Genomic DNA, 23,827 nt, shown 5'->3' on the forward strand with positions numbered 1-23,827 from the left:
AGCATCCACTACGGACTACGAGAAATAGAATTACCGGTGAGTAAATTCTTATTTTTTTTTCTCATATGTCCTAGAGGATGCTGGGGATGCTTCAAGAACCATTGGGTATAGACTGGATCCGCAGGAGACATGGGCACACTATAAGACTTTGAATGGGTGTGAACTGGCTCCTCCCTCTATGCCCCTACTCCAGCCCTCAGTTAGATTCTATGCCCAGTGAGACTGGATGCACGCTGAGGAGCTCTCCAGAGTTTCTCAGAAAAATACTTTTGTTAGGTTTATTATTTTCAGGGAGACCTGCTGGCAACAGGCTCCCTGCATCGTGGGACTGAGGGGAGAGAAGCAGACCTACTTCTCTGAGTTCAAGGGCTCTGCTTCTTAGGCTACTGGACACCTTTAGCTCCAGAGGGTTCGATCACTTGGTGCGCCTAGCTGCTTGTTCCTGGAGCCGCGCCGTCACACCCCTCACAGAGCCAGATGCCGGGTGAGTATGAGAAGATCAGAAGACTTCAGTGACGGCAGAAGACGGCGTTTGAGGTACAGCGCGGCGATAGCGCTGCGCGCCATGCTCCCACATAGCACGGCACTGCAGGGCGCAGGGGGGGCGCCCTGGGCAGCATGGGAACCTCAAACATCACTGGCATAAGTGAAAACAGTGCCTAGGCACTAGTTAAGGGACCTCCGCCAGTATAAATCTTAATTTAAGCAGGACTGAAGCGCGCCATGTAGTGGGTGGGGCTTAGCCCACACAGCTCTGACCAGCGCTAACAGGTCTGGGCAGTCTTTTTACTCGCTTCAGTACCGGGATAGGCGCTAGGTTGTGAGCTGGCAGAACTCCCTCTGTGTCTCTCTTACAGGCTTTGTTGTGGGTCTTTCTCCTATAGCCCCAGTGTGGTTGTGGGTGTCGGTACGTGGGTGTCGACATGTCTGAGGCTGAGTGCTCTTCCCTGGAGGAGGCTGGTGTGGGGACAGAAAATACTGTGAGTGGCCGTGTCGGCACCGCCGACGGATGATTGGGTAAATATGTTGAGTGTTTTAAATGCAAATGTGACTCAGTTGACTAAGAAATTTGATAAATCTGAGTCTTAGAACCAGACATGGAGGAAATCCATGGAGGATGCTTTGTCACAAGCCCAGACCCCCTCGGTGTCACAGAAACGTGCATTTACCCAGATAGATGATACAGATACCGACACGGACTCTGATTCCAGTGTCGACTATAGTGATGCCAGATTAAATCCAAAACTGGCTAAGAGTATTCAGTACATGATTGTGGCGATAAAAGAAGTTTTGCATATAACAGAGGACCCTGCTGTTCCTGATACAAGGGTCTTAATGTTTAAAGGAAAGAAACCTGAGGTAACGTTTCCTCCCTCTCATGAACTGAACGCGCTTTTTGAAAAGGCTTGGGAAAATCCTGACAAGAAGATACAGGTTCCCAAAAGAATTCCTGTGGCATATCCGTTCCCCTCTGGGGACAGGGAAAGGTGGGAGTCAACCCCCACGGTAGACAAAGCTTTGTCGCGTCTATCCAAAAAGGTGGCGCTTCCGTCTCCTGACATGGCAGCCCTAAAAGATCCTGCGGATCGTAAGCAGGAAAATACACTAAAATCCATTTGTCACTACAGGGTCGCTGCTCAGGCCGGCCGTTGCTTCGGCATGGGTGAGTAGCGCTATTGAAAAGTGGGCAGATAATTTGTCATCTGAGGTAGATACCCTAGACAGGGATAGCGTGCTTTTGACTCTGGGTCATATCAGGGACGCTGCAGCATATTTAAAAGAAGCTGCAAGGGATATTGGCCTTTTGGGATCAAGGGCCAATGCCATGGCAGTCTCAGCGAGGAGAGCATTGTGGATTCATCAATGGAATGCTGACGCTGACTCTAAGAAGGCGATGGAGTCTCTACCGTTTAACGGTAGGGTCTTGTTTGGTGACGGCCTCTCTGACCTGGTGTCTACGGCTACCGCGGGTAAGTCTTCATTTTTACCTTATGTTCCTGCACAGCAGATGAAATCGCATCACTATCAGATGCAGTCCTTTCGGCCCAATAAATTCAAAAAAGGACGTGGGTCCTCCTTCCTTGCTGCGAGGGGAAGAGGAAGGGGGAAAAGGTCACAGGCTGTGGCAAGTTCCCAAGAGCAGAAGTCCTCTCGGGCTTCTACCAAATCCACCGCATGACACTGGGGCTCCTCTGCGGGATTCCGCACCGGTGGGGGCACGTCTCCTACTCTTCAGTCAGGTCTGGGTGCACTCGGACCTGGATCCTTGGATAGTAGAAATAGTAACCCAAGGATACAGGTTAGAGTTTCAAGACGTGCCCCCTCACTGATTTTTCAAATCGGCCTTGCCAGCTTCTCTTATAGAAAGGGAGGTAGTAAGCGCTGCGATACTAAAGTTGTGTCAAAATCAAGTAATTGTCACAGTGTCCCCGTCACAACAGGGGGAAGGCTTTTATTCGAGCCTGTTCGTGGTCCTGAAGCCGGATGGCTCAGTCAGACCGATTCTGAACCTAAAATCCCTCATTTTCCATCTAAAAAAAAATTCAAATTCAAGATGGAATCTCTCCGGGCAGTGATCTCCAGTCTGGAAGAGGGGTATTTTATGGTGTCGGTCGACATAAAGGATGCCTACTTACATGTCCCCATATATCCTCCACATCAGGCTTACCTGAGATTTGCTGTTCAGGATTGTCATTACCAATTTCAGACGTTACCGTTTGGTCTGTCCACAGCTCCGAGGATTTTCACCAAAGTAATGGCAGAGATGATGGTTCTCCTGCACAAGCAGGGAATCACAATTATCCCGTACTTGGACGATCTCCTCATAAAGGCGAGATCCAAGGAGCAATTGCTGAAAAATGTTGCCCTTTCAATGACGAATCTGCAACAATATGGTTGGCTCCTAAATTTACCAAAATCACAGTTGGATCCGACGACATGGCTGTCGTTCCTGGGTATGATTCTGGATACAGAATTGCAGAGAATTTTTCTTCCAGTGGAAAAAGCGCTGTAAATGCAGAGCATGGTAAAACAGATTCTGAAACCAGCAAAGGTGTCGGTTCCTCAATGCACTCGATTGCTGGGGAAGATGGTGGCAGCCTACGAGGCCATTCCGTATGGCAGGTTCCATGCCAGGGTGTTTCAGTGGGACCTGTTGGACAAGTGGTCTGGGTCTCACCTAGACAAGCACCGTAAAATAATTCTATCTCCCAGGACCAGAATCTCCCTTCTGTGGTGGCTGCACAGTTCTCACCTTCTGGGGGGACGCAGGTTCAGGATTCAGGATTGGATCCTGGTGAACACAGATGCAAGCCTCCGAGGCTGGGGAGCAGTCACACAGGGGACAAACTTTCAGGGAAAGTGGTCAAGCCAGGAAGCTTGTCTACACATAAACATTCTGGAATTAAGGGCCATTTTCAACGGCATCCTGCAAGCAGAACATCTGCTTCGAGGTCTGCCTGTCTTGATTCAGTCAGACAACTGCCAGGGCGGAACAAGGAGCAGAGCGGCGATAGCCGAGGCCACAAAGATTTTTTGCTGGGCGGAAAGACATGCCAGCGCTCTGTCGGCAGTCTTCATTCCAGGAGTGGACAACTGGGAAGCAGACTTCCTCAGCAGACACGATTTCCATCCAGGAGAGCGGGGTCTTCATCGAAAGGTCTTTGCAGAAGTGACAAGTCGTTGGGGAGTTTCTCAAGTAGACATGATGGCCTCCCGCCTCAACAAGAAACTTCAGAGATATTGTTCCAGGTCAAGGGACCCTCAAGCGATAGCGGTGGACGCCCTAGTGACACCGTGGGATATTTCCGTCGGTATATGTGTTCCCTCCACTTCCGCTCATTCCAAAGGTGATAAAAATTATAAGAAGAACAAGGGTTCAGGCGATACTCATTGTTGCGGATTGGCCAAGAAGGGCCTGGTATCCAGATCTTCAGGAGTTGCTCATAGAAGATCCCTGGCCTCTTTATTTTCGGGAGGACCTGTTGCAACAGGGGCCGTGCGTGTATCAAGACTTACTGCGGCTGCGTTTGACGCCGTGGTGGTTGAACGCCAATTCCTAGCCCGAAAGGGTATTCCCAGTGAAGTCATTCCCACACTTCTTCATGCTAGAAAAGAAGTAACGGCTAAGCATTACCACCGTATTTCGAGAAAATATGTGTCTTGGTGTGAATCCAAAAAGGCTCCTACGGAAGAATTTCACCTGGGGCGTTTGCTCCATTTTCTACAAGCAGGTGTGGATGCGGGCCTAAAGTTAGGCTCTATGAAAGTACAGATTTCGGCCTTGTCGATCTTTTTTTCAGAAAGAATTGGCCTCCCTTCCAGAAGTTCAGACCTTCGTGAAAGGCGTGCTACACATCCAACCTCCATTTGTGCCGCCTGTGGCACCGTGGGATCTTAATGTGGTGTTGCAGTTCCTGCAATCGCATTGGTTTGAACTTTTGCGCAAGGTTGAGTTAAAATTCCTTACTTGGAAAGTAGTCATGTTGTTGGCCTTGGCGTCAGCAAGGCGAGTGTCTGAGTTGGCGGCTTTGTCTCACAAAATCCCCTATTTAATTTTCCATGCTGATAGAGCGGAGTTGAGAACTCGTCAGCAGTTTCTACCGAAAGTGGTTTCATCATTTCACGTGAACTAGTCTATTGTGGTGCCAGTGGCTACTGATGCCTTTGGCGGATTCACAGTCTCTCGATGTGGTCAGAGCTTTGAAGATCTATGTCGCCAGAACGGCTCAGATTAGGAAAACAGAGGCTCTGTTTGTCCTGTGGGCTCCCAACAAGATTGGGGCTCCTACTTCTAAGCAGACTATTGCGCGCCGGATTTGTAATACGATTCAGCAGGCTCATTCTACGGCAGGATTGCCGTTACCGAAATCGGTGAAAGCCCATTCTACCAGAAAGGTGGGCTCATCCTGGGCGGCTGCCCGAGGGGTCTCGGCATTACAGCTTTGCCGAGCTGCTACTTGGTTGGGTTCAAACACCTTTGCGAAGTTTTACAAGTTTGATACCCTGGCTGAGGAGGACCTCTTGTTTGGTCAATCGGTGCTGCAGCGTCATCCGCACTCTCCCGCCCGTTCTAGAGCTTTGGTATTAACCCCATGGTTCTTGAAGCATCCCCAGCATCCTCTAGGACGTATGAGAAAATAGGATTTTAATACCTACCGGTAAATCCTTTTCTTTTAGTCCGTAGAGGATGCTGGGCGCCCGTCCCAGTGCGGGCTGTATCTGCAGTTTGGTTATAGTTACGCTCATGTTGCGTGGAGTTCAGTCAATCTGTGACTGTTGTTGGTCATGCCGTTGAATGCCATGTTGTACGGCGTGTTGGGGGTATGAGCTGGTATGTATCTCACCTTAGTTTAAATTATTGAATAAATCATTTTCCTTGAAATGTCCGTCTCCCTGGGCACAGTTCCTATAACTGGGGTCTGGAGGAGGGGCATAGAGGGAGGAGCCAGTTTACACCCATTCAAAGTCTTATAGTGTGCCCATGTCTCCTGCAGATCCCGTCTATAACCCATGGTTGTTGAAGCATCCCCAGCATCCTCTACGGACTAAGAGAAAAGGATTTACCGGTAGGTATTAAAATCCTAATATATATATATATATATATATATATATATATATATATATATATAAAATATATAACACTAAGGTAATTTTTGATAGGGTTAAATTCATGTTCTTCACCTAATTCACTCATAAAAAAATTACACTTTGAGTGTTTTTTGTGGGGGGGAAATCGTCGGTTTATTGGTTAATGCATTTCAGTTGTCTAAATATTCCAGTGTACTGGCGATTCACTGAGCAAAGGTGTCCAGGGGGTATATTTACTACAATTTTGTTTATTTTTTGTTCGATTTTAGATCAGTTTTAGATTGATTTTTATATCGATGTTGGGCTTCCAGGGTTAAAACACACATTTACTAGCAGATTATTTTTTATATTAACTTGTGTGTTTTAACCCTGGAAGCTCAACATTGATGTTAAATAGATTTTTAGTCAATCTAAAATCGAACAAAAACAAACAAAATCGACCTTTAGTAAATATACCCCCAGGTTTGTTAGCATGATGCAATATAATCTGAGTTGTTACTCCTACAAAACTGAATTTGTTAAAGGCATCTTGCATCTAAAACATACCCTTGGTGCCAGCATGCTCTATAGATCCAGCATTTCCTGCACTGCTACTTAGTGCATTGAGGAGGTGTGGATAGTGACCATGTGTGCAAATAAAGTACAGTGATCTAGTATAAGGTCTTTTTTCTCATGCATCCCGTTGGGGAAATTGAAATTATGGGGACTTGGGCACTCACAGGATCTTTAAGAATGACTCTGGTATGAATTTATGGAAATCTGTTTCTCTGACGTCCTAGTGGATGCTGGGAACTCCGTAAGGACCATGGGGAATAGACGGGCTCCGCAGGAGACTGGGCACTCTAAAAGAAAGATTAGGTACTATCTGGTGTGCACTGGCTCCTCCCACCATGACCCCCCTCCAGACCTCAGTTAGATTTCTGTGCCCGGCCAAGCTGGATGCACATTAGGGGCTCTCCTGAGCTCCTAGAAAGAAAGTTTATTTTAGGTTTTTTATTTTACAGTGAGACCTGCTGGCAACAGGCTCACTGCATCGAGGGACTAAGGGGAGAAGAAGCGAACCTACCTGCTTGCAGCTAGCTTGGGCTTCTTAGGCTACTGGACACCATTAGCTCCAGAGGGATCGACCGCATGGAACTGGCCTTGGTGTTCGTTCCCGGAGCCGCGCCGCCGTCCCCCTTACAGAGCCAGAAGCGGTCCGGAAAATCGGCGGCAGAAGACTTCGGTCTTCACCAAGGTAGCGCACAGCACTGCAGCTGTGCGCCATTGCTCCTCATGCACACTTCACACTCCGGTCACTGAGGGTGCAGGGCGCTGGGGAGGGGCGCCCTGAGCAGCAATAAAAACACCTTGGCTGGCAAATATATCACAATATATAGCCCCAGAGGCTATATATGTGATAAATACCCCTGTCAGAATCCATAAAAAAGCGGGAGAAAAGTCTGCGAAAAAGGGGCGGAGCTATCTCCCTCAGCACACTGGCGCCATTTTCTCTTCACAGTGCAGCTGGAAGACAGCTCCCCAGGCTCTCCCCTGTAGTTTTCAGGCTCAAAGGGTTAAAAAGAGAGGGGGGGGGGCACAAAATTTAGGCGCAATATTGTATATACAAGCAGCTATTGGGAAAAATTCACTCAATATAGTGTTAATCCCAAAATTATATAGCGCTCTGGTGTGTGCTGGCATACTCTCTCTCTGTCTCCCCAAAGGGCTGTGTGGGGTCCTGTCCTCAGTCAGAGCATTCCCTGTGTGTGTGTGCGGTGTGTCGGTACGGCTGTGTCGACACGTTTGATGAGGAGGCTTATGTGATGGCAGAGCAGATGCCGATAAAGGTGATGTCGCCCCCTGTGGGGCCGACACCAGAGTGGATGGATAGGTGGAAGGTATAACCCGACAGTGTCAACTCCTTACATAAAAGGCTGGATGACGTAACAGCTGTGGGACAGCCGGCTTCTCAGCCCGCGTCTGCCCAGGCGTCTCAAAGGCCATCAGGGGCTCAAAAACGCCCGCTCCCTCAGATGGCAGACACAGATGTCGACACGGAGTCTGACTCCAGTGTCGACGAGGTTGAGACATATACACAATCCACTAGGAACATCCGTTACATGATCCCGGCAATAAAAAATGTGTTACACATTTCTGACATTAACCCAAGTACCACTAAAAAAGGGTTTTATGTTTGGGGAGAAAAAGCAGGCAGTGTTTTGTTCCCCCATCAAATGAGTGAATGAAGTGTGAAAAAGCGTGGGTTCCCCCGATAAGAAACCGGTAATTTCTAAAAAGTTACTGATGGCGTACCCTTTCCCGCCAGAGTATAAGTTACGCTGGGAGATATCCCCTAGGGTGGATAAGGCGCTCACACGTTTGTCAAAAAAGGTGGCACTGCCGTCTTAGGATACGGCCACTTTGAAGGTACCTGCTGATAAAAAGCAGGAGGCTATCCTGAAGTCTGTATTTACACACTCAGGTACTAGACTGAGACCTGCAGATAGTGCTGCTGCAGCGTGGTCTGTAACCCTGTCAAACAGGGATACTATTTTGCGAACATAAGACGTTGTCTTATATATGAGGGATGCACAGAGGGATATTTTGCCGGCTGGCATCCAGAATGAATGCAATGTCCATTCTGTCAGGAGGGTATTAGAAACCCGACACTGGACAGGTGATGCTGACTTTAAAAGGCACATAGAGCCTTATAAGGGTGAGGAATTGTTTGGGGATGGTCTCTGGGACCTCGTATCCACAGCAACAGCTGGGAAGAAATTTTTTTACCTCAGGTTTCCTCACAGCCTAAGAAAGCACTGTATTATCAGGTACAGTCCTTTCGGCTTCAAAAAAGCAAGCGGGTCAAAGGCGCTTCCTTTCTGCACAGGGAAGAGGGAAAAAGCTGCACCAGTCAGCCAGTTCCCAGAATCAAAATTCTTCCCCCGCTTCCTCTGAGTCCACCGCATGACGCGGGGGCTCCACAGGCGTAGCCAGGTACGGTGGGGGGGCCGCCTCAAAAATTTCAGCGATCAGTGGGCTCGCTCACAGGTGGATCCCTGGATCCTTCAAGTAGTGATGGTGATAGGTGATAGTGAAGTGCCCCTACTTCAACAAGGACGGGGTTACTATTCCACAATGTTTGTGGTACCGAAATCGGACGGTTCGGTGAGACCCATTTTAAATTTGAAATCCTTGAACACGTACATAAAAAAATTCAAGTTCAAGATGGAATCGCTCAGGGCGGTTATTGCAAGCCTGGAGGAGGGGGATTACATGGTATCCCTGGACATCAAGGATGCTTACCTACATGTCCCCATTTACCATCGTCACCAGGAGTACCTCAGATTTGTGGTACAGGATTGCCATTACCAATTCCAAACACTGCCGTTTGGACTGTCCACGGCACCGAGGGTCTTTACCAAGGTAATGGCAGAAATGATGATACTCCTTCGAAAAAAGGGAGTTTTAATTATCCCGTACTTGGACGATCTCCTTATAAAGGCGAGGTCCAAGGAGCAGTTGTTGGTCGGAGTAGCACTATCTTGGGAAGTGCTACAACAGCACGGATGGATTCTATACATTCCAAAGTCACAGCTGGTTCCTACCACACGCCTACTGTTCCTGGGGATGGTTCTGGACACAGAACAGAAAAAAGTGTTTCTCCCGCAGGAGAAAGCCAAGGAGCGGTCATCTCTAGTCAGAGACCTCCTGAAACCAAAACAGGTATCGGTGCATCACTGCACACGAGTCCTGGGAAAAATGGTAGCTTCTTACGAAGCAAAATTCCATTCGGCAGGTTCCATGCAAGAACCTTTCAGTGGGACCTCTTGGACAAGTGGTCGGGATCGCATCTTCAGATGCATCGGCTGATAACCCTGTCTCCAAGGACCAGGGTATCTCTACTGTGGTGGCTGCAGAGTGCTCATCTTCAAGAGGGCCGCAGATTCGGCATACAGGACTGGGTCCTGGTAACCACGGATGCCAGCCTTCGAGGCTGGGGGGCAGTCACACAGGGAAGAAATTTCCAAGGACTTTGGTCAAGTCAGGAGTCGTCCCTACACATAAATATTTTGGAACTGAGGGCCATTTACAATGCCCTAAGTCTGGCAAGGCCTCTGCTTCAAAACCAGCCGGTACTGATCCAATCAGACAACATCACGGCAGTCGCCCATGTAAACCGACAGGGCGGCACAAGAAGCAAGATGGCGATGGCAGAAGCCACAAGGATTCTCCGATGGGCGGAAAATCACGTCTTAGCACTGTCAGCAGTGTTCATTCCGGGAGTGGACAACTGGGAAGCAGACTTCCTCAGCAGACACGACCTACACCCGGGAGAGTGGGGACTTCATCCAGAAGTCTTCCAAATGTTGATAAACCGTTAGGAAAGGCCACAGGTGGACATGATGGCGTCCCGCCTAAACAAAAAACTAGATATTGCGCCAGGTCAAGGGACCCTCAGGCAATAGCTGTGGACGCTCTAGTGACACCGTGGGTGTACCAGTCGGTTTATGTATTCCCTCCTCTGCCTCTCATACCAAAGGTACTGAGAATAATAAGAAAACGAGGAGTAAGAACGATACTCGTGGTTCCGGATGGGCCAAGAAGAGCTTGGTACCCAGAACTTCAAGAAATGATATCAGAGGGGACCCATGGCCTCTACCGCTCAGACAGGATCTGCTACAGCAGGGGCCCTGTCTGTTCCAAGACTTACCGTGGCTGCGTTTGACGGCATGGCGGTTGAATTCCGGATCCTAAAGGAAAAGGTCATTCCGGAAGAAGTCATTCCTACGCTGATAAAAGCCAGGAAAGAAGTAACCGCAAACCATTATCACCGTATTTGGCGAAAATATGTTGCGTGGTGTGAGGCCAGGAAGGCCCCAACAGAGGAATTTCAGCTGGGTCGTTTTCTGCACTTCCTACAGTCAGGGGTGACTATGGGCCTAAAATTGGGTTCCATTAAGGTCCAGATTTCGGCTCTGTCGATTTTCTTCCAGAAAGAACTGGCTTCACTGCCTGGAGTTCAGACATTTGTAAAGGGAGTGCTACATATTCAGCCCCCTTTTGTGCCTCCTGTGGCACCTTGGGATCTCAACGTGGTGTTGAGTTTCTTAAAATCACATTGGTTTGAGCCACTTAAAATTGTGGATTTGAAATATCTCACGTGGAAAGTGGTCATGTTATTGGCCTTGGCTTCGGCCAGGCGTGTGTCAGAATTGGCGGCTTTGTCATGTAAAAGCCCTTATCTGATTTTCCATATGGATAGGGCAGAATTGAGGACTCGTCCCCAGTTTCTCCCTAAGGTGGTATCAGCTTTTCACTTGAACCAACCTATTGTAGTGCCTGCGGCTACTAGGGACTTGGAAGATTCCAAGTTACTGGACGTAGTCAGGGCCTTAAAAAATTGTATTTCCAGGACGGCTGGAGTCAGGAAAACTGACTCGCTTTTTATCCTGTAGGCACCCAACAAAATAGGTGCTCCTGCTTCTAAGCAGACTATTGCTCGCTGAATTTGTAGCACAATTCAGCTGGAGCATTCTGCGGCTGGATTGACGCATCCTAAATCAGTAAAAGCCCATTCCACGAGGAAAGTGGGCTCATCTTGGGCGGCTGCCCGAGGGGTCTCGGCTTTACAATTTTGCCGAGCTGCAACTTGGTCAGGGGCAAACACGTTTGCTAAATTCTACAAAATTGATATCCTGGCTGAGGAGGACCTTGAGTTCTCTCATTCGGTGCTGCAGAGTCATCCGCACTCTCCCGCCCGTTTGGGAGCTTTGGTATAATCCCCATGGTCCTGACGGAGTTCCCAGCATCCACTAGGACGTCAGAGAAAATAAGATTTTACTCACCGGTAAATCTATTTCTCGTAGTCCGTAGTGGATGCTGGGCGCCCATCCCAAGTGCGGATTGTCTGCAATACTTGTATGTAGTTATTGCCTAACTAAGGGTTATTGTTGAGCCATCTGTTGAGAGGCTCAGTTATATTTCATACTGTTAACTGGGTATAGTATCACAAGTTATACGGTGTGATTGGTGTGGCTGGTATGAGTCTTACCCGGGATTCAAAATCCTTCCTTATTGTGTCAGCTCTTCCGGGCACAGTATCCTAACTGAGGTCTGGAGGGGGGTCATGGTGGGAGGAGCCAGTGCACACCAGATAGTACCTAATCTTTCTTTTAGAGTGCCCAGTCTCCTGCGGAGCCCGTCTATTCCCCATGGTCCTTACGGAGTTCCCAGCATCCACTACGGACTACGAGAAATAGATTTACCGGTGAATAAAATCTTATTTTTTCTAAGTGCCCACATAGGAAGGTCTCTTGGCACTGGCTATTTACAAGGTAAAGATCTGCAGCTGCACCAGCTATGTTCTCCTTGTATCACTATGGGGCTGAGTTGGGAGCAAAAAAAAAAAAAAAAAAAAGAAAAAAGGAACTAACTTTGTATCTTGATCAAACAATGTTGCGGTGGGGAAGATGTAACATGCACACAGATTTAGACTTGTCGGGGCATGTCCAAACTCATCTAAATTGCAGTGTAAAATTAAAGCTGTCCTGCATTTGTGGGCTACATGCAAAAGCAAAAAAAGATTTGCATGGATTGTTCAGGTGCACCATTACTTGCCATTTTTCTCTTAGAAGTGTGGATCCAAGTCCGATACTCACAGGTTAGTCATTTCATAATATTCCTTGTGACAGTACATTCATCAGTAATTAGCTTTCTCTCTCATCCATGGGGGACGCTGGAGTTTAGTACCATGGGGTATACATGGGGTGATCAGGCGAGCCGGCACTTTAAAAATGTTTTAATGTGTGTGACTGGCTCATCCCCCTCTCTATACCCCTCCTCATACAAGTTTTAGAAATGTGCCCGAGGAGAGCCGGTCAGTTCCTCTGGAGCTCTATGTATATATACAGATGGGTCCACGGTTAACTTGACTTGTTTTCTGCGCCTAGGCACAACATGACTTATTATCATAAACCCTTCATCTATTGTTCTCAGCTACAATACAATACAGCAGGGGATTAAGTCATTACAACAGGGGATTAAGTCCGACTGGCCAGTCTCAATTAATCCTATTAAAGGTCAAGATAAACGTGGACCCATCTGTGTGTGTGTGTGTGTGTGTGTGTGTATATGTGTGTGTGTATATATATATATATATATGTGTGTGTGTGTGTATATATATATATATATATATATATAATATCTTTTATTTCTCTGACGTCCTAGTGGATGCTGGGAACTCCGTAAGGACCATGGGGAATAGCGGCTCCGCAGGAGACTGGGCACAAAAGTAAAGCTTTAGGACTACCTGGTGTGCACTGGCTCCTCCCCCTATGACCCTCCTCCAAGCCTCAGTTAGATTTTTGTGCCCGGCCGAGAAGGGTGCATTCTAGGAGGCTCTCCTGAGTTTCTTAGTAAAAGTTTAGTTTTAGGTTTTTTATTTTCAGTGAGACCTGCTGGCAACAGGCTCACTGCATCGAGGGACTAAGGGGAGAAGAAGCGAACCTGCCTGCTTGCAGCCAGCTTGGGCTTCTTGGCTACTGGACACCATTAGCTCCAGAGGGACCGAACACAGGCCCAGCCTCGGAGTCCGGTCCCAGAGCCGCGCCGCCGGCCCCCTTACAGAGCCAGAAGCAAGAAGAGGTCCGGAAAATCGGCGGCAGAAGACATCAGTCTTCACCAAGGTAGCGCACAGCACTGCAGCTGTGCGCCATTGCTCCTCAGGCACACTTCACACTCCGGTCACTGAGGGTGCAGGGCGCTGGGGGGGGCGCCCTGAGCAGCAATAAAAACACCTTGGCTGGCGAAAATACATCACATATAACCCCCAGGGCTATATGGATGTATTTTAACCCCTGCCAGAATACAGCAAAAAGCGGGAGAAAAGTCCGCCGAGAAGGGGGCGGGGCCTATCTCCTCAGCACACGGGCGCCATTTTCCCTCACAGCTCCGCTGGAAGGACGTCTCCCTGACTCTCCCCTGCAGTCCTGCACTACAGAAAAGGGTAAAACAAGAGAGGGGGGCACTAATTAGGCGCAGTATTAATAAAACAGCAGCTATAAGGGGAAAAACACTTCTATAAGGTTATCCCTGTATATATATAGCGCTCTGGTGTGTGCTGGCATACTCTCCCTCTGTCTCCCCAAAGGGCTAGTGGGGTCCTGTCCTCTATCAGAGCATTCCCTGTGTGTGTGCTGTGTGTCGGTACGATTGTGTCGACATGTATGAGGAGGAAAATGGTGTGGAGGCGGAGCAATTGCCTGTAATGGAGATGTCATCCCCTAGGGAGTCGACACCTGAGTGACTGAGCTTATGGAAGGAATTAAGACGCCGACACGGATACTGACTCCAGTGTCGACGATGAAGAGACGAATGTAACTTCCAGTAGGGCCACACGTTACATGATTGATGCTATGAAAAATGTTTTACATATTTCTGATAATACAAGTACCACTAAAAAGGGTATTATGTTTGGTGAGAAAAAACTGCCTGTAGTTTTTCCTGCATCTGAGGAATTAAATGAAGTGTGTGATGAAGCGTGGGTTTCCCCCGATAAAAAACTGATAATTCCTAAAAGGTTATTAGCATCATACCCCTTCCCGCCAGAGGATAGGGCACGTTGGGAAACACCCCGTAGGGTGGATAAAGCGCTCACACGTTTGTCTAAACAGGTGGCACTACCGTCTCCTGATACGGCCGCCCTTAAGGAACCTGCTGACAGAAAGCAGGAGAATATCCTAAAATGTATATACACTCACACGAGTGTTATACTGCGACCAGCAATCGCATCAGCCTGGATGTGCAGTGCTGTGGTGGCTTGGTCGGATTCCCTGACTGACAATATTGATACCCTAGATAGGGACAGTATATTACTGACTATAGAGCATTTGAAAGATGCATTTCTATATATGCGTGATGCACAGAGGGATATTTGCCGACTGGCATCAAGAGTAAGTGCGCTGTCCATTTCTGCCAGAAGAGGGTTATGGACGAGGCAGTGGTCAGGTGATGCTGATTCCAAAAGGCATATGGAAGTATTGCCTTATAAAGGGGAGGAGTTATTTGGGGTAGGTCTATCAGACCTGGTGGCCACGGCAACTGCTGGGAAATCCACATTTTTACCCCAGGTAGCCTCTCAACATAAGAAGACGCCGTATTATCAGGCGCAGTCCTTTCGGCCCCATAAGGGCAAGCGGGCAAAAGGCTCCTCATTTCTGCCCCGTGGCAGAGGGAGAGGAAAAAGGCTGCAGCAAACAGCCAGTTCCCAGGAACAGAAACCCTCTCCCGTTTCTGCCAAGTCCTCAGCATGACGCTGGGGCTTTACAAGCGGACTCAGGCACGGTGGGGGCCCGTCTCAAGAATTTCAGCGTGCAGTGGGCTCACTCACAGGTGGACCCCTGGATCCTGCAGGTGGTATCTCAGGGGTACAAATTGGAATTCGAGACGTCTCCCCCTCGCCGTTTCCTAAAGTCTGCTTTACCGACGTCTCCCTCCGACAGGGAGGCGGTATTGGAAGCCATTCACAAGCTGTATTCCCAGCAGGTGATAATCAAGGTACCCCTCCTGCAACAGGGAAAGGGGTATTATTCCACGCTGTTTGTGGTACCGAAGCCGGACGGCTCGGTGAGACCTATTTTAAATCTGAAATCCTTGAACACTTACATACACAGGTTCAAATTCAAGATGGAGTCACTCAGAGCGGTGATTGCGAACTTGGAAGAAGGGGATTATATGGTGTCTTTGGACATCAAGGATGCTTACCTCCATGTCCCAATTTACCCTTCTCACCAAGGGTACCTCAGGTTTGTGGTACAGAACTGTCACTATCAGTTTCAGACGCTGCCGTTTGGTTTGTCCACGGCACCCCGGGTCTTTACCAAGGTAATGGCCGAAATGATGATACTCCTTCGAAGGAAGGGAGTTTTAGTTATCCCGTACTTGGACGATCTCCTGATAAGGGCAAGATCCAGAGAACAGTTGGTAGTCGGGGTAGCACTATCTCAAGTAGTGTTGCGGCAGCACGGTTGGATTCTCAATATTCCAAAATCGCAGCTGATCCCGACGACACGTCTTCTATTCCTAGGGATGATCCTGGACACAGTCCAGAAAAAGGTGTTTCTCCCGGAGGAGAAAGCCAGGGAGTTATCCGAACTAGTCAGAAACCTCCTAAAACCAGGCCAAGTGTCAGTGCATCAATGCACAAGGGTCCTGGCAAAAATGGTGGCTTCCTACGAAGCAATCCCATTCGGCAGATTCCACGCAAGAACTTTCCAGTGGGACCTGCTGGACAAATGGTCCGGATCGCATCTTCAGATGCATCAGCGGATAACCCTGTCACCAAAGACAAGGGTGTCTCTCCTGTGGTGGTTGCAGAGTGCTCATCTTCTAGAGGGCCGCAGATTCGGCATTCAGGACTGGGTCCTGGTGACCACGGATGCCAGCCTGCGAGGCTGGGGAGCAGTCACACAGGGAAGAAATTTCCAGGGCTTGTGGTCAAGCCTGGAGACATAACTTCACATAAATATCCTGGAGCTGAGGGCCATTTACAATGCCCTAAGCCAAGCAAGACCTCTGCTTCAAGGTCTGCCGGTGCTGATCCAGTCGGACAACATCACGGCAGTCGCCCACGTGAACAGACAGGGCGGCACAAGAAGCAGGAGGGCAATGGCAGAAGCTGCAAGGATTCTTCGCTGGGCGGAAAATCATGTGATAGCACTGTCAGCAGTGTTCATTCCGGGAGTGGACAACTGGGAAGCAGACTTCCTCAGCAGGCACGACCTCCACCCGGGAGAGTGGGGACTTCACCCAGAAGTCTTCCACATGATTGTAAACCGTTGGGAAAAACCAAAGGTGGACATGATGGCGTCCCGCCTCAACAAAAAATTGGACAGGTATTGCGCCAGGTCAAGGGACCCTCAGGCAATAGCTGTAGACGCTCTGGTAACACCATGGGTGTACCAGTCAGTGTATGTGTTCCCTCCTCTACCTCTCATACCCAAGGTACTGAGAATTATAAGACGGAGAGGAGTGAGAACTATACTCGTGGCTCCGGATTGGCCAAGAAGGACTTGGTACCCGGAACTTCAAGAGATGCTCACAGAGGACCCGTGGCCTCTACCTCTAAGAAGGGACCTGCTCCAGCAAGGACCCTGTCTGTTCCAAGACTTACCGCGGCTGCGTTTGACGGCATGGCGGTTGAACGCCGGATCCTGAAGGAAAAAGGCATTCCGGAAGAAGTCATTACTACCCTGATCAAAGCCAGGAAGGATGTGACCGCAAAGCATTATCACCGCATTTGGCGAAAATATGTTGCGTGGTGCGAGGCCAGGAAGGCCCCAACGGAGGAATTTCAACTGGGTCGATTCCTGCATTTCCTGCAAACAGGAGTGTCTATGGGCCTAAAATTAGGATCCATTAAGGTTCAGATTTCGGCCCTGTCTATTTTCTTCCAGAAAGAACTGGCTTCAGTTCAGCCTCCTTTTGTGCCTCCAGTGGCACCTTGGGATCTCAATGTAGTTTTGGGGTTCCTAAAATCACATTGGTTTGAACCGCTTAAATCTGTGGATTTGAAATATCTCACATGGAAAGTGGTCATGCTGTTGGCCCTGGCTTCGGCCAGGCGCGTGTCAGAATTGGCGGCTTTATCTTATAAAAGCCCTTACCTGATTTTTCATACGGACAGGGCAGAATTGAGGACTCGTCCACAATTTCTCCCTAAGGTGGTTTCAGCGTTTCACCTGAACCAGCCTATTGTGGTACCTGCGGCTACTAGGGACTTGGAGGACTCCAAGTTGCTGGACGTTGTCAGGGCCCTGAAAATTTATGTTTCCAGGACGGCTGGAGTCAGAAAATCTGACTCGCTGTTTATCCTGTATGCACCCAACAAGCTGGGTGCTCCTGCTTCTAAGCAGACTATTACTCGTTGGATTTGTAGTACAATTCAGCTTGCACATTCTGTGGCAGGCCTGCCACAGCCAAAATCTGTAAATGCCCACTCCACAAGGAAGGTGGGCTCATCTTGGGCGGCGGCCCGAGGGGTCTCGGCTTTACAACTTTGCCGAGCAGCTACTTGGTCAGGGGCAAACACGTTTGCAAAATTCTACAAATTTGATACCCTGGCTGAGGAGGACCTGGAGTTCTCTCATTCGGTGCTGCAGAGTCATCCGCACTCTCCCGCCCGTTTGGGAGCTTTGGTATAATCCCCATGGTCCTTACGGAGTTCCCAGCATCCACTAGGACGTCAGAGAAAATAAGAATTTACTTACCGATAATTCTATTTCTCGTAGTCCGTAGTGGATGCTGGGCGCCCATCCCAAGTGCGGATTGTCTGCAATACTTGTACATAGTTATTGTTACCTAAATCGGGTTATTGTTGTTGTGAGCCATCTATCCAGAGGCTCCTCTGTTATCATGCTGTTAACTGGGTTCAGATCACAAGTTGTACGGTGTGATTGGTGTGGCTGGTTTGAGTCTTACCTGGGATTCATAAATCCTTCCTTATTGTGTACGCTCGTCCGGGCACAGTATCTTAACTGAGGCTTGGAGGAGGGTCATAGGGGGAGGAGCCAGTGCACACCAGGTAGTCCTAAAGCTTTAGTTTTGTGCCCAGTCTCCTGCGGAGCCGCTATTCCCCATGGTCCTTACGGAGTGCCCAGCATCCACTACGGACTACGAGAAATAGAATTATCGGTAAGTAAATTCTTATTATTTTTATTTCTAACTTTACACTTCAGCAGCAGTCTGGTAGTTTGCCTCTACCAGACTTCTACGAGGGAGCTGCTGGGGGAACTTGGTTCCACCCTGCGTAGTTTGGAGCCCGAGTCCTCGGCTGCAGGGACATCAGTCCCTGGGTGACTCGCATCCAGCAGTGCACTGCTGACATGGAGCCCAAAGCACCCTGCCCCCACCAGCAGCATGTCTTAAGACAGAAGATTTGTAAGTATAGCCAGAGGCTCCGTTAGCGGGGTTTCCGGGTCTGCTGGCGACTATATACAGCAGAGGAGAAAAGGCATTGCTATGTGCTCTATATCCTCTGCAGCGGGGTATGCATAAAGACAGACTCTCTGTAGTCTGATAGTGAAGCGCTCCGTCTCCACAGTTACATGGAGCTATGGTTACAGGTCCAGTATGTAAAAGGACCTGGGTTCTCGTCCAGCCCGATAGATGGATATATGTACCACACTCAGCAGTTGTCTGTTGCACTAGCAGTAAAATGCTGACACATGGCGTGCTCCCGCACTGTAGTGTTTAGAGAACAGGTGCGGCATGTAATTCGGCCACACGCTGCTACTACTCTCTGATCCCTGTGGTAGTGCCTGAGAGAAGGTTCCTGCCAGGTGGTTACACGGGCCGGCTGGCCGCGTTGCTTCTCTGAGTGAGCGCAGACAGCACAGTCACCCGTACTTCCTGTACCCTCATCCTCGCCAGGTCACAGGCAGCTTTATGCATGCAATAAACCGTGAGCTTGTCTCCCACAACAAGACGCGGCTGATTAGGGCCGCCGCGTTACGGCAGTGGATTAATGGCGGCGCTTCCGCTCCTTCCCCAGCAGGGGTGTTGCTGTCTTCCACTCACTGCCAGAGCAAAGGGGGCGGACTCTTTTTATAAGAGCAAGCTGGGTAGCCTGGTGGACAGGTTTGATCCAAAGTCAGTGCCCCAGGTCACAGTGTTGTTCTGGAAAGGGGAGTGTCTGGGCTCAAGGGTCTACCTTGCAAAGGAGCGGACTCTTTATAATAAAGGTACACTACATCAGAGTCCGGTAAACTAAATACCTGGTCTCCTGCCAACTACAAAAGAAAAAAAAATCATTTACAACTGTACACATGAGATTCCCTTTCCAGAGGTCCCACCGCTAGTACAAGGAACATCTTGCCTCAGGTTGAGGAAGCACCTGTGTGCGAAACGCGTTAGAGAGAATTGCCTTTCACCCTGCCAAGTGATCAGCGACATTGTTTGGGATCAACCCTGCCGGATTGGGAGCTAAGGACAACCAACGAGACCTCCTACACACCTGCCGCTCCAGCTGAACTGCAATCAAAGGAGACGCGGCTAGCAAGGTGGAGAGTCTATTCTGAAAATTGTCCACATACAAGCGGCCCCTCTCACGTTGAGGGTTAGAAACCATCCAGCACCGCTACCACCACGGAGGACGGACGGGGAGAAGGAAAGCAAACCAGCATCGCTGTGCACGGCGAGGATCTCCCCATCACGTCTGCATCCACGGACACGGTGGTAAGCGGCTCAATTTAGAAACTGTCAGTCCATGGACTTTGCAATTATATGAATGAGAACTGTGGTCCTATGCTAAAGACTGAGTTCTAATACAACGAAGATAAGCAATATTCAATGTTGTGGAAACTGTGTCTTTAAACAGAGAACTGAGTTTTCACCTTGGAAAATCACTGTATAAACGTTGTGGATACATAAATTATGTTGCATTTTAATCCAGGAGTGTAACTATTAATTGTCTCTGATAGATTTGAGCACTGGATGTCTAAAACAGAGAAATATCATCATTTTTATTATTATAAAATAATTTTTTAGAATGTGCCCCTAATGAGTATGCATACTTAATTTTTTATTATATTGTTGTATGAGATATAACGTTTGTACTAAAATAAACACCAGAGAAGTGAAAAACACGTGTTTTTATTCATATACGCACCTGGAGAAATAGCGCAATCAGTCACTTTTCTTCTTTTTTCTTGTGTAGCTTCTTGATCAGTGTTTTGATCAAGTTTTAGCTGTACGTACACAGGTACAGCTGGACAAAGATTGCAGCTCTAAATTTATAAATCTCAAATTAAGAGTAAATAATACAATTAACAAATTAGCGCCTGGATCAGGGTTGTTTTTTCTACAAGCGGGGGCAGGCAATTTTTGATACGCCTGTCACTCATGCACAGAGAGGATGGGGGCTGCATAAAGCATACTGACACCCCAATATATACATGGGTGTATAATATGTTGGATATAGCTATATAGATGTACAGTAGTTCTTTATTGGCAATAACTCTGTTTGTTTTCCTGCTATTATTGCTCCCATCTACATTGGTTTAAAGGTTGGCAAATGCTGACTCCAAACACGCACACTATGGCTCCTAGCTGTGTAGAGTGTGTATGTTCTCCCCGTGCTGTATGCAGGATTCCTGTTTTGACCTCGTGTTTCAGGGTCATCTACTATCCTGGTTGTTCTGTGACAACCAGTCTCTATTGCCTTTTGGCTAGGATCAGTGTAGTATATGTTCTTATCAGTTAATATCTGATACGCCTCTACTGGGGGCCATCTATTTAATGGATTTTACAGATGGGAAGACGAGGTGACCAGGTCTTACACCTCTCGGACTGGTGTAACTAGGTAATTTGAATCCAACACGTCTATCAAACACGTGATGTAGTCTCAGATTTGGGTATTACAGCTAGAGCATGCTGTGTACTATACCTAGGAAAGTTCACCAAGGTGTATTACAGTCTATACTGTTTATTATACCTTTATTTTCCACATATTCCTCCAATACCGGTTTCTGACTGTGTGTCCATTAGAATTCAGTCAAGTTGGTTTTCTCTGCCCAGTTGGATTTAGCTGCAATGAAAAAGGGAGGTATTTGAGACTCCTCAAAACCTGCTTAGACAGAAAATTGTATAGAACATAATTCGAGGTATGTTCCATCTTTTTTTCTTCTGTTCTAGTTTTCGCTTTTATACAGCACTGATAGACGTCTGTGAGGCGGTTCTAGTTTACTGAGACGCCTCTGGTTTCAAATTATGTAGAATATATACATTACATATTGGTATAAGTCATTACATATGTATGAGTGTACTTCCGATTCCCACCGGTTAGGGAATTTGGAGAATGTTAACGGAAACTTCTCTGCCATCCATTGATGCTTTCCGGTCTTCTCCCTCATTTATAGATGTCAGACTATGTCACGGTGGTATTCTGTATACTGTCCGGCAATGAGGTTCGTCTGGCCCTAACCCTCCCCCCCCCCCCCCCCCCAATCATGTGGATATGTATATGTATGTGCAGATGTGTTTTGTATGTATATTTATGTGCGTGTGTGTATGTATATGTGTGTGTGTGTGTATATATCTACAGTATCTGGGTATACTTGTACCGGTTATGGGCCCGTTCGGGTCCTTTAGGTAGTTTCCATCTGCAAATAGCTATACCTAAACTAGAAGATAGTAGTGTGTACGGGGTCTCCTGACTACATTCATGATTCATATATCAATTAATTACAGGCAAGTATAGTCAAGTTTTAGCCAACTAGCTTCTCTCAGCACTTACATCCACTCAGTTGGCGCCAAAGGTCCCGTGTCTTATGGCACTACTTCAGACTCCAAGGCCTTCAGGTAACATACCGGTTTTTATGTTCGGGTATGGACTTATCAAGAACTGATAGTGGTATAGGAAACTGTGTTCAGGTCATAGTCTCTTCTGGAACAGAGGGTTTACATCCCAGTATGGACTTGGTGTAAAGGGATTTCCTAAATATCTTTAAACTTTTTCCTCCTTGGTCCCTTCTGAAGGAGTCTTCTTCAGTAACTTGGGTTTGTAGTCCTCTTGTCATTTTCCTGTTTTTCTTTTGTATTTTCCTTGCGGCTCAAGGGGTGTTATTCGGAGTCACAGGAGTTGCTCCTTGGTGCCCTCGAGTTATAGGCTTCATCCCTTATTTAGAGTACCTATTCCTCCAGGAATCTTTTGGAGAGAGATTTCATTAATGCTTCTGTTTCCACATCCGTTATATAGGAGGGATGCTTTACTCGAGTCTCAGAACATACAGACACTTTAGTTCTGAACGTGTAGACTCCATTGGATGCTCTCCTTAAGCGTAAGGTTTTCTCTTTGCTGGATCCTCGGCTCAGTTGGGGTTCTCTACTTCTGGGAGCGTTGGTTGGCCTTCCTCAGGACTTTCCTGTAGGGCATTTATCCTTTTCTCTGTGGGATATCCTTTTCACAGGGACTGTTTTTTTCTTCTCTACAAGCTGGTCTAATTTCCTCAGTAGCAGATTTCCATAGGTTTTGGTTATACAACCCATTTGGTATCTCCAGACCAGGGCAGGCATCCCCTTAGGATTCTGCACTGCCTATCGCTGTCCTGCACCTAGGACTACTTGATGGGTGTTGAGTCACATCGCTTCTCTTTTGAGAAGTGGGTCCTCCAAGTCCGGTTAGACTACATCTCTACGGTAGCATGCTTTTAAGAGCAGAAATGCACAGATCGTGCTCTACTCCTTCTCAGAGTAAGGGGTCCACAATTTGTACTATACCGGCTTTGGTTTTTTCTACACAGGTCGTCTTATTGACAATTATCCTTGCAACAGACAAATACAGCCTTACTCGAGAATGGGCTTTCTATACACCACCAGTTTCTGTAGTGCAGTGGTTATCACGTTTGCCTCACACGTGAAAGGTTCCTGGTTCGGAACTGGGCAGAACCAGTAAATCAAAACCTTCTAACAGTTAGTGGATTGGTGGGGTCCTACTCTTCTTTTTTTTTTATTTTATTTTTTTAATATATATATATATATATATATATATATATATATATATAATCTGCTCTAGTGGGGCGCTATAACACAGGTGTCTTTGTCTGCTCAGTGGTCTTGCCAGTTGGCTAAGGTGTTACTTGGCTTTTCTGCCCCTTCCCTGTTTCCTTATACCATGTAAACAGATTACGACTGTCTTGCTCTCCTGCTATTGTGTAGCCTCGCTGGTGTCCATCTACAGATCTGCTGGTCCTTTTCATGGGCGATCCTGGGATGTTGCCTCTGTGTCAGGCTTGTTCTGGCACCTACGTTTGACAGACTGGCTGTTCAAGGTGTGGTGATTGAAGGCGGGGACTCTGGGGGCTCAGCATGTTGGGTCTCTCATTTTATGTAACATACCGGAATACTTTCCCATTAGAAATATATGGCTTTCAGTGGTGGTTACTCTGCCGTTCTTAGTACAGGCATTCCTATACTATCGAAGAGCGTATGTTGCCTGGGGTGCATACTCCTGGTGGTTGGTAACACCCTTTCCGATTTTTTTTTCTGGATTTGTTAGCGGCAGGTCTCTGTACGCACTTCTTCTGGTGTGGACTCGCTGCTTGATCTTCTCTATAGCTCGTTCTGCCAGAGATTCAGCTGTTTGCTCAGGGTGTTGTTGGGCTTCAACGTTACACCTTACTCCTTCGGATCTCAATTGATATTATAGTGTTGCAATCTTCTCTGACTAGCCTCTGCAGTCTATCTGTGTTTCAGGGCACGA

At 47.8% G+C, this 23,827-nt stretch overlaps 1 protein-coding gene and 1 pseudogene across 2 annotated transcripts in view; both read left to right on the forward strand.

The window, feature by feature from the left end:
• The window catches only part of CEP135 (centrosomal protein 135), a 392,705-nt gene that overhangs the window by 354,485 nt on the left and 14,393 nt on the right, over nucleotides 1–23,827 (forward strand). The gene's annotated exons all lie outside the window — the stretch shown is intronic.
• LOC134960766 (U2 spliceosomal RNA) lies at nucleotides 20,775–20,935 on the forward strand (annotated as a pseudogene).

The sequence above is a fragment of the Pseudophryne corroboree genome, chromosome 1 (genome assembly GCF_028390025.1).
Source record: "Pseudophryne corroboree isolate aPseCor3 chromosome 1, aPseCor3.hap2, whole genome shotgun sequence".
Lineage (NCBI taxonomy): Eukaryota > Metazoa > Chordata > Amphibia > Anura > Myobatrachidae > Pseudophryne > Pseudophryne corroboree.